This window comes from Tamandua tetradactyla, chromosome 14 (assembly GCF_023851605.1).
Source record: "Tamandua tetradactyla isolate mTamTet1 chromosome 14, mTamTet1.pri, whole genome shotgun sequence".
Taxonomy (NCBI): domain Eukaryota; kingdom Metazoa; phylum Chordata; class Mammalia; order Pilosa; family Myrmecophagidae; genus Tamandua; species Tamandua tetradactyla.
In genome coordinates this window covers 76125286-76136599 of record NC_135340.1, presented here as the reverse complement: position 1 = coordinate 76136599, position 11314 = coordinate 76125286, and the positions used below count along the sequence as shown (strand labels likewise).

At 37.0% G+C, this 11314-nt stretch overlaps 1 non-coding gene across 1 annotated transcript; it reads right to left on the bottom strand.

The window, feature by feature from the left end:
- Window positions 1–10985: 10985 nt before the first annotated feature.
- On the bottom strand, window positions 10986–11092 carry LOC143656585 (U6 spliceosomal RNA). Its single transcript, XR_013162503.1, has one exon. It is a non-coding gene; the product is annotated as a U6 spliceosomal RNA (small nuclear RNA).
- Window positions 11093–11314: the final 222 nt, after the last annotated feature.

The following is an 11314-nucleotide window of genomic DNA, read 5'->3' as shown; positions in this document are numbered from 1 at the left end:
TTGGAAAGGATGTGGAGAAATAGGAACACTTACTCATTGCTGGTGACAATGTAAAATGGTACAGCAGCCATGGAATACATTTTCAATGTTCTTCAGAAAGCTGAATGTAGAATTACCATATGATCCAGCAATCCCACTACTAGTATAAACCCAAAAGAATTAAAAGCAGGGGCTTAAACAGATATTTGTACACCGATGTTCATAGTGTCATTATTCACAATTGCCAAAAGATGGAAGCAACTCAAGTGTCCATCAGCCGATAAGCAGGTAAACAAATGTGGTATATGCACATATGTTTTAGTTTATAAGCTGTTAGAATGTGGTATACTAGAATTGGATCAGCTTTTAAAAAGGGGAATTTAATAAGTTACAAGTTTACAGTTTCAAAGAAGTGAAGGTGTCCAAATTAAGGCACCAACGAGAGGTTACCTTCACTTAAGAAAGTCTGATACTGTTCCGAACAGCTCTGTCAGCTGGGAAGTCATGGTTGGCATTTGCTGGTCCCTTGTTCCGGGCTCTGTTGCTTTCAGCCTCTGTTCCTTTGGGGGTTCCTTACATTGCTTCTCCAAAGTTGGTTTTCATCACTTGGCTTCCTTTGGCTCGCTCCAGGTTCTGGCTTACTTAGCATTTCATGGCGACATCTGCTGGGCTCCAAGTATCTCAAACACTTATGTCTCTGTTCTCCATGTTGGCATCTGTGTCAGCTTTGTGCTGAAGTTTCTGTTGGCTCTGTCTCTGTTGTTTCTGTCACTACTGTCATTTCTGACTCCAAAATGTTTCCTCTTTTAAAGGATACCAATAAACTAGTCAAGACCCACATGAAATGGGTGGAGTCACACCTCCATCTAATCAAAGGTCACAACTCTGTAGAGAGAATCTAATCAAGTTTCCAAACTACAGTGCTGAATCAGGATTAAAAGAAGCAGCAGCTCCGACAAATTGGGTCAGGATTAAAACATGGCTTTTGTGAGGTACATAATAGATTCAAACCAGCACAACATACGATGGAGTATTATTCAGCATTAAAAAGGAATGAAAGGCAACAGTGGCTCAGTGGTAGAGTTCTCATCTGCCATGCTGGAGACCCAGGTTCAGTTCCCGGTGCCTGCCCATGTGGAAAAAAAAGAAATGAAGTACTGTTCCATGCCACAACATGGATGAATCTTGAAGACATGATGTTAAGTAAAATAAGCCAGACACAGAAGAAGAAATATTTTATGATCTCACTAATATGGAATAATCAGAACAAGCAATCTCATAGAATCAGAATCTAAAATAGAGGTTACTAGGGGCTGGATTGGGGGTAGGGAATGTGGAGTTAATGCTTAAATTGCACAGAATTTCTATTGGGGTTGATTGTAAAATTTTGGTAATGGATAGTGCTGATGGTAACAAAACATTGTGAATGCAGTTAACAGCACTGAAATATATATCTGAATATGATTAAAAGGAGGGAATGTTAGATTGTATATATGGTAACAGAATAAATTTTTTAAAAATCCATGAAACTACATTGCACAAACAATGAATCCTAAGTTAGGCCATGGACTTTAATTAATTGCACAATTATAAAAATGTGCTATCATCAATTGCAACATGTTTCACACCAATGCAAGGTTTTGGTGGTGGGGTTATATATGAGAGTCCTGTCTTTTATACATGATTGTTCTGTAAACCAGCAACTAATAAATAAAGAAAAAATAATAAAATAAAAATAATTTTAAAAGATTTTAAAAAGGAGAAATTTTGTCATGTATATGTTACCAGAGTAAAAATTACAAGAAAAAACATAAGACTGTACAACACAATGATCCCTGCTGTAAATGATGGACTGTAGTTAAAAGTATTTTACATATTTTATGCATAATATTTCTCTAAATCTACAACTTCTCTAAAAAAAAATTTAAAAACTCTTCTAAATTTGGAAATAAATCTTTTATTGCATATATGCCATGATATAAGCCTACTTTATGCTTCTATGCCTGATAGAAATAGACAAGAATATATCTCATCATATAAGACATACACTTTATTTATCAAATCTTAGTTCATTTCTCTAAATGGGGGAAAAGATTCCAATCTGTAGGAGAAGAAAATGGAGTAATAGTGTGGAGAGGAGATACACATAAGTTAGTAGAAAAGAAGAAGAAAGCATTAAAGCAAGTTTGGGAATGGAAGTTTTAATTCTCAAGCTCAGGACAGGGTGTCTCCATTCATTTACTCAATATGTAATTATCGCGCATATAATGAGACAGGCATTATGCTGGTAAATTTAGCAGTGAAAAAAATTACCATGGTCTCATGAAATTTGCAGTCTAATAAGAGAAACAAACATTATGCAGATATACAAATTAATACACATAAATTATGACAGAAGCATGGGCTATAATAAGAGATTATATTAGAGCTACTAATTTGGATGGGGAGAGGCAGTCAGGGATGATTTTTCTGTTAAAGAAAGTTTTAAACGAAGGCCTTAAGCGTGATTTAGAGTTGGCTACCTAAAGAGGGGGAGAAAAAGCGTTTTAGGCAAAGGACACACGCAGAGACCCTGAGGTGCGAAAGAGCTTGGCACTTTCAAGAAATTGAAAGGTCACTGTAGCTACTTGCAGGGACAAGGGGAGAGGCAGAGAGGGCTTTGCAGCTGTGTGGGTTGATGGGTTTGGAGTTTCTCCTTACTGCAAGGGAAAGTCACTAAAAAGTTTAAAAATGAAAGCAGCATGATCAAATTTGGTTTGTAAAATCACTTTGGCTAATACAGGGAACAGGTAAGGAGGACTGGGAGAGGTGGTGGGAATACGCTACAAATGAGGAGTGTGAGAAAGTGAAAGACCTAGTGTCTAAATCTTCCATATCTACCCATCACTCACGTGTAAAACTTAACTTTGGGTTAAGGATCCCTGCTGTGTTGGGGGCTGGGGTGGGGTGTGCCGAATAAACCATTATTATGCATCACAGCATGGAGAAATAAGTCCTATTTCAAGCAGCTGACTGATGGCAGAGTATATGGCGCCACCACTTTGGAAAGGATATGTTGTAGCTTCCACTAAGTTGGCTCCAGCGATGTTTTTTTTTTTACTTTAGAAAAAGAATCTGGGGCAGGCCACTGTAGCTCAGCAGGCAGAGTTCTTGCCTGCCATGCCAGAGATCCAGGTTCAATTCCCGGAACCTGCCCATGGGGAAAAAAAAAAAAGAGACTCTGGAGCAAATGTGGCAAAATATTAAATATATGTTCTGGTGCATAGGAACTATTATATCATTTTTTGTAAGATGGAAATATTTTGCAATTAAACATATAATCCTTAAAAAAAAAAAAAGAAAACAAAGTGGAGGAAGGAGAGAAAAGAAGAAATGAAAGGAACCTCCCATTGGACAGTTTTGTCTAAGTTCTTCTTCCCTCCAAATGCTAATCTCTGTCAAATATTCACCTTTTGTGCTGAGAAGATAACTTCACTTCAGAGAAATTTAAGTATCACTAATAATTCAATCGTTTCACACCTCCCTACTCTAATGGAGATGAACTGTCAATGGAAAGAAAATGAGGAAACTAATAAAGTAGAACTTCGGCAACTGGGCTACTACAGGGTACAACTTCAAGGCCGCCATGAATCATGCAACACAGCCGGCATGTCCAGAATTGACTTCCAGTGTGCATTTATTCTGGGGGGCAGGGGGAGTGGGGTAGTAAATCAGGTTGGGATACTCGAGGGACCTTAACTATATCTGCGATGTTTTGATTCCTTAAGAAAAAAGATTTGAATCAAATATGGCAAAATGTTTAGCTATGACAAAAGTAAATGCTGGGCATATGATTTTCTATTGCTTTCATTAAATAGTTCATAAGAAAAATAACCTTTGCAATTTCTTAGAGGGAAACTTGATAAGGGTGCTCGTTTCATATGACAGCAACTGTAAGGAGGATGCCAAATGCCATGTAGGACCCTAATATTAATTAAAAATATATATTTCATTGAGATATCTTCATGAACCATAGAGTCCATCCAAAGTATATAGTCAGTTGCTCACAATAGCAGCGCATAGTTATGTATTCATCACCTTGATCATTTTTAGAACATTTTACATCACTCCAAAAAAAGAAATAAAAGAAATAACCCATACATCTCATACCCCTTACCCCTCCCTCTCATTGACAACTAGTATTGCAATCTACCCAATTTTTTTTACCCCTTATCCTCCCCTCCATTATTTATTTTTTTACTCATCTGTCCATACCCTGGATAAAGAGTGTCAGCCACAAGATTTTCACAATCATGTAGTCACATTAGTTAAACTTTCATCTTCAAGAATCAATGATACTGGAATACAGTCCAACAGTTTCAGTTCCTTCCCTCTAGCCACTCCTATACACAATGAAATAGAAAGGATATCTATATAATGCACAAAAATAACCTCCAAAATAACCTCTCGACTCTGTTCGAAATCTCTCAGCCCCTGAAACTTTATTTTGTCTCATTTCTCTCTTCCTTCTTTTGGTCAAGAAGACTTTCTCAATCCCATGATGTCAGGTCCTGGCTCATCCCCGGGAGTCCTATTTCACATTGCCAGGGAGATTTACACTCCCCTGGGAGTCATGTCCCACAGAGGGGGAAGAGCAGTGAGTTCACCTACCGAGTTAGCTTAGAGAGAGAGGCAACATATGAGCAACAAAAGAGGTTTTCTGGGGGGTGACTCTTAAACATAATTATAAGTAGGCTTAGCTTCTCCTTTGTAGGAGTAAGTTTCATGGAGGCAAGCAGCCCTAAGATCAAGGGCTCAGCCTATTGAATTGATTGTCCCCACTGCTTGTGAGATATCAGGAAGTCCCCAGATTGGGGAGTTTAATATTCCCTCCTTTTTCCCCAGCCCCCGCCCCAAGAGGACTTTGCAAATACTTTTTTATTCTCTGCCCAAATTACTCTGGGATATATCAGGGCATCACACTAATCTGTACAAGCTAACAAGATTTCACACCTTATTCAAGATTCCATATAACTATGGTGTTCAACTAAACTGACCGTACAAGCTTAATTAGATAATGCACTAACAAAAAATGTAAATTTTGCAGCAAATTGACATCTCTTCCTTTGGTCTTACACAGAAGTTGAAGTTTTCAAATACAGTCAATATCATCTTTTACCCTGTATTCTGATTTACTTTAGTCCTATCCAGGTCAGTTCATTTATATCTCTAGTCAAAGTGTGATAACTTTCTAAACTTTTTAAACAGTTACTGAATGAGGTAATGCTGACTTTCGTAGCTTTAAAACTCTAACTCTGAGTATCAAGTGTCATACATACACCCGAACTTCCAGGGAATGACCAGCTTATACACAAATACCTCAACATCTCAGAATTTAGATATAACAGTTACAACTCTAGAATAGATGTGACTGCTGTAAGAGCTTACAATCTAGGAATCTTTATAATAGACCTCAACCTGATAACCTATGCTCTCGACTTTGATTCTCCGAGTTTGTGTATTATAGTTTGTCCATATGAGTGACGCATGATGATATTTGTCGTTTTGTTTCTGACATTTCATTCAACATACTGTCCTCAAGGTTCATCCACTTTGTTGCATGCCTCACAACTTCATTCCTTCTTGCAGCCACTCAGTAGTCCATTATTTGAATAGACCAAAGTCCCTCACTTCCATTCCTCAGTGGAATGGACACCTCCAACCACTGCAAATCTTGAACACTGCTGCCATAAACACCAGTGTTCATAAACACAAATGTCCATTTGTGTCCCCACTCTCAGTTCCTCCAAGTGTATACCTAACAATGGGGTTGCAGGATCATATGGCAACCCCATTCTTACCCACCTGTGGAACCACACACTGCCCTCTTGAGGAGCTGCACCATTCTGCTTCCCTACCTACAGTGAATAGCTGTATCTCTTTCTCCATGTTTTCTCTGCACTTGTATCTCTCTTTTCATTTTTTTTAACAGTTTCATTTGCACATCATACAATGTAACCAAAGTAAAATCTCTCAATAGTTCCTGGTATAATCACATAGTCACCACAGTCTATAAGAGGACATCTCCTTTTCTTCTGCAAAGAATCCCATCCACCTTCCCCAAATCCCCCACTTACTGACATTTGCTTTTGGCATATTGCCTTTGGTACATTAACAGAAACACGTTACAATGTTACTATTGACTATAGACCCTAGCTTGCATTGATTGTGTTTTTTCCTGTATACCATCGCATTTTCAACACTTCGCAATGTTGACATTCATTTGTTCTCCCTCATGCAAACAATCTTATATTTGTACATTTAATCATCATCATTGTCCACTCCAGGCATTCCTAAGTTATACTGTCTCAGTCTTTATCCTCCATCCTTCTGGTGTCATACATGCCCCGGCCCTTCTCCCTCACCCCTAGTCAAATTCAACTTCATTCAGTGTAGTTATATTATTGTGCTACCATCAGATAGTATTGTGCTATCCATTTCTGGATCTTTACAATCAGTTATGCTGAACATTTTGTACTCCTTCAGCACCAAATGCCCAATCTCTACCCTCTTTCTACCTCCTGCTAACCTGTGTTCTTAACTTTAACTCTCAAAATTCACTCATTACTGTTAGTTCATATTAGTGAAACCATACGGTACTTCTCCTTTTGCTTCTGACTAATTTCACTCAGCAAAATGTCCTAAGGTTCATCCACGTTGTTAAATGATTCATGGCTTTATTCTGTCTTATAGCAGCATAATATTCCATCTTATTATATAAATCTCAGCTTGTTTAGCCACTTGTCCATTGATTGACATTTGGGCTGTTTCCTTCTCTTGGGAATCATAAACAATGCTGCTATAAATGTTGGTGTGCAATGTCTGTTTGTGTCCTTGCCTTCAGTTCCTCTGAATACATGCCTAGTAATTGGATTGCTGGATCATATGACAGTTCTGTATTTAGCTTCCTGAGGAACCATCAAACTGCTTTCCAGAGCAGTTGAACCATTCTACATTCCCACCAACAATGCATAACTATGTGTTCTAGTTTGCTAGCTGCCGGAATGCAACACACCAAAGACGGATTGGCTTTTAATAAAAGGGGATTCATTTTGTTGGTTCCTCAGAGGAAAGGCAGCTAACTTTCCACTGAGGTTCTTTCTTACGTGGAAGGCACAGGAATGGTCTCTGCTGGTCTTCTCTCCAGGCCCCTGGGTTCTAACAACTTTCCCCGGGGTGACTTCTTTCTGCATCTCCAAAGGCCTGGGCTGAGCTGCAAGTGCTGAGATGAGGAATGCCAAGCTGCTTAGCAGTGCTACGTTGCGATCTCTCATTTAAGCACCAGCCAATTAAGTCAAACGTCACTCATTGCAGCAGACACGCCTCCTAGCCGACTGCAGATGTAATTAGCAACAGATGAGGTTCACGTACCATTGGCTTGTGTCTGCAGCAACAAGACTAGGTATGCTTACCTGGCCAAGTTGACAACTGAATCTAACTAACACACTATGTCTCTTTCCCCACATCCTCTCCAGAACTTATTGATTTCTGTTTTCCTTTAATAATGGCCATTCTATTGGATGTGAGATGATATCTCATGGTTTCGATTTGCATTTTCCTAATAGCCATTGTTGAGCATCTTTTCATGTACCTTTTACCCATTTGTATTTCCTCTTCTGAAAACTGTCTGTTCATGTCTTTTGCCCATTTTTTAATTGAGTTGTTTGTCTTTTTGTAATTGAGTTGTGGAATCACTTTTTATATCTGGATATTAAAACCTTATCTGATATTGCATAGGTTGCCTTTTTACTTTCCTGACAAAGTTCTCTGATACACAACATTCTTTAATTTTGAGTAGCTCACTTTTACCCATTTCTTTTTCCATTGTTTGTACTTTAAGGTATAAGGCCTAGGAAATCACCTCCCATCAAAAAATTTATAAGATATTTCCCTACATTTTCTTCTAAAAGTTTTATGGTCTTAGCTCTAATAAAGTCTTGGATCCATTTTTTAGTTAATTTTTGTGTACTGTTTAAGATATGGGTTCTCTCTCATTATTTTGCATATGGATATCCAGTTCTCCAAACACCATTTATTGAAGAGGCTGCTTTGTCTCAGTTGGGTTGGCCTGACTGCCTTATCAAACATCAATTGTCATACATGAGAGGGTCTATTTATGAACACTCAATTTGATTCTAATGTTCAGTATATCTGTCTTTATGCTACTGCCATGTTATTTTAACCACTGGAGCTTTGCAATATACTTTAAAATCAGGTAGTGTGAGACCTCCCATTTCATTTTTCTTTCTCAAGATATTTTTAGCTAGTTGGTGCACCTTGCCTTTCCAAATACATTTGGTTATTTGTTTCTATTGTTTCTGCAAATTAAGTTGTTGTGATTTTAATTGTTATTGCTTTGGATCTATTAATCAATCTGCATAGAATTGACATCATGGTATGCCCTTCCATTTATTTAGGTCCTCTATGATTTCTTTTTACAATTTTTTATGGTTTTCTGTGTATAAGTCTTTGGTGTCCTTGTTAAATTTATTCCTAAATATTTGATTCATTTGGTTGATATTGTAAATGAATTTTTTCTTAATTTCCTCCTTAGGTAGCTCATTACTAGTGTATAGAAACACTACTGATTTTTGCATGTTAATCTTATACCCTGCCACTTTGCTTATTCATTTATTAGCTCTAGAAACTTTGCTGTAGATTTTCTGGATTTTCAACATCTAGTATCATATCTTCTGCACACAGAGAGAGTTTTACTTCTTCCTTTCCAATTTATATGTTTTTAATTTCTTTTTCTTGTCTAATTTCTCTTACTAGAACTTCTAGTATAATGTTGAATAACAATGGGGACAGTGGGCATTCTTGTTTTGTCCTGATCTTAGAGGGAAAGCTTTCAGTCTTTCTGTATCAAGGATGATGTTAGCTGTGGGTTTTTCACGTATTCCTTTTATCATATTGAGGCATTTCCTTTCTATTCCTATTCTTTGAAGTGTTTTCATCAAGAAAGGATGTTGAATTTTGTCAAGTGCCTTTTCTGCATCAATTGAAATGATCATGTGTTTTTCCCACTTTGATTTATTGATGTGATGTATTACATTAATTGAATTTTTTGTGTTAAATCCTTGCATACCTGGAATAAATCCAACTTGGTCATGGTGTATAATTCTTTTAATGTGCTGCTGGGTTGGATTTGCAATTATTTTGTTGAGAATTTTTGCTTCTGTATTCATTAAGACATTGTTGTGTAAATTTCTTTTCTTGTATTTGGTATTAGGGTGATGTTGGCCTCATAGAATAAGTTAGGCAGCATTCCCTCCTCTTCAAATTTTTGAAGAGTTTGGGAAGGATTGGTACTAATTCTTTCTTTAATGTTTGTTGGAATCACATGTGAAGCCATCTGACTTTTCTTTGGGGGGAGTTTCTTGATGACTGATTCAATCTCTTGTGGTTAGTTTGTTGAGGTCATCTATTTCTTCTTGAATCAATGTTGGCTGTTCATGCCTTTCTAGGAAGTTGTCCATTTCATCTACATAGTCTGTTTTATTAGCATATGTTGCTCATAGTATCCTCTCATTACCTCCTTTATTTATGCAGTGTCAATGGTTATGTCCCCTCTCCCATTTCTGATTTTATTTATTTGCATCCTCTTTCTTTTTTGTTTTGTCAGCCTAGCTAAGGGTCCATTGATGTTATTGATTTTCTCAAAAAAGAAAAAAAGAAACAACTTCTGGTTTTGTTTATTTTCTCTACTATTTTTAAATTCTCAGTTTCATGTATTTCTGCTCTAATCTTCATTATTTCTTTCCTTCTGTTTCTTTAGGATTAGTTTGCAGTTCTTTCTCTAGTTCTTCCATGTGATCAGTTAATTCCTTGATTTTCTCTCTTTTTTCTTTTTTAATATAAGCATTTAGGGCAATAAATTTCCCTGCCATCACCACCTTTGTTGCATGCCATAAGTTTTGATATGTTGTATTTTCATTTCCATTTGCCTTGAGATATTTATTAATTTCTCTTGTAATTTCTTCCTTGGCCAGCTGGTTATTTAAGAGTGGGTTGTTTAGCTTCCATATATCTTTGAATTTACCAGTCCTCTGCTTATTATTGACTTCCAACTTCATTCCATTACAATCTGAGAAAATGTTTTGTAAAATTTCAATCTTTTTGAATTTACTGAGATTTGTTTTGTGATCTAACATGTCATCTCTCTCCTTGAGAATGATCCATGAGCACTTGAAAAAAATGTGTATCTTGCTGTTGTGGGGTGTAATATTCTGTGAATGCCTGTTAAGTCTAGTTCATTTTTGTATTTTCAAACTATTTCCTTAGTGATCCTCTAGATGTTTTATCCATTGATAACAGCAATGAATTGAAGTCTCCAACTATTGTACTACTCCCTTCAGTGTTGTCACTGTATGCCTCATGTATTTTGGAGCACCCTGGCTTGGTGCATAAACATTTATGATTTTTATGCCTTCTTGATGAATTGTTCCTTTTATTAATACACAGTGTCCTTCTTTGGCTCTTTTAATTGTTGTACATTTGAAGTCTAATTTGTCAGTAGTAGTATGGCTACCCCTGCTCTTTTCTGGTTGTTGTTTGTGTGAAATATCCTTTTTCAGCCTTTCACTTTCAGTCTGTTTTTGTCCTTGGGTCTAAAGTGATCTCTTGTAGACAGCATATAGAGGGGTCCTATTTTTTAATCATTCTGCCAGTCTATGTCTTTTGTTTGAGAAGTTCAATCCATTAACATTTAATGGTATTACTGTAAAAGCAGTACTTTCTTCTACTATTTTGTATTTTATATATCATATCCTATTTATTTTCCCTCTTTAACTTTACTTATAGACTTCATTTCTACACTCTCCTCCAGATCCTTTCCTATGTGCCTGTAGTACTCTCTATAATATTTCTTGTAGAGCCAGTCTCTTAGTCACAAACGCTCTCAGTGACTGTGTGTCTGAAAATATTTTAAATGCCTCCTTGTTTTTTGTGTTTTTTGTTTGTTTGTTTAAAATATGAAATGCCTCACAAATTTATGTGTCATCTTTGTGGAGGGGCCATGCTAATCTTCTCTGTATTGTTCCAATTTTAGTATACGTGCTGCCAAAATGAGCATGCTGCCTTGTTTTTAAAAAAGTTTTGCTGTGTATACAATTCTTGGTTGGCAGTTTTTCTCTTTCAGTATCTCAAATATATCATATCACTGCCTTCTTGCCTCCATGGTTTCTGCTATGAAATCCACACAGAGTCTTATCGGGTTTTGCTTTTTTTTAATTTATTTTTTTAACATGGGCAGGCACCGGGAATCGAACTCGGGTCCTCTGGCATGGCAGGCAAG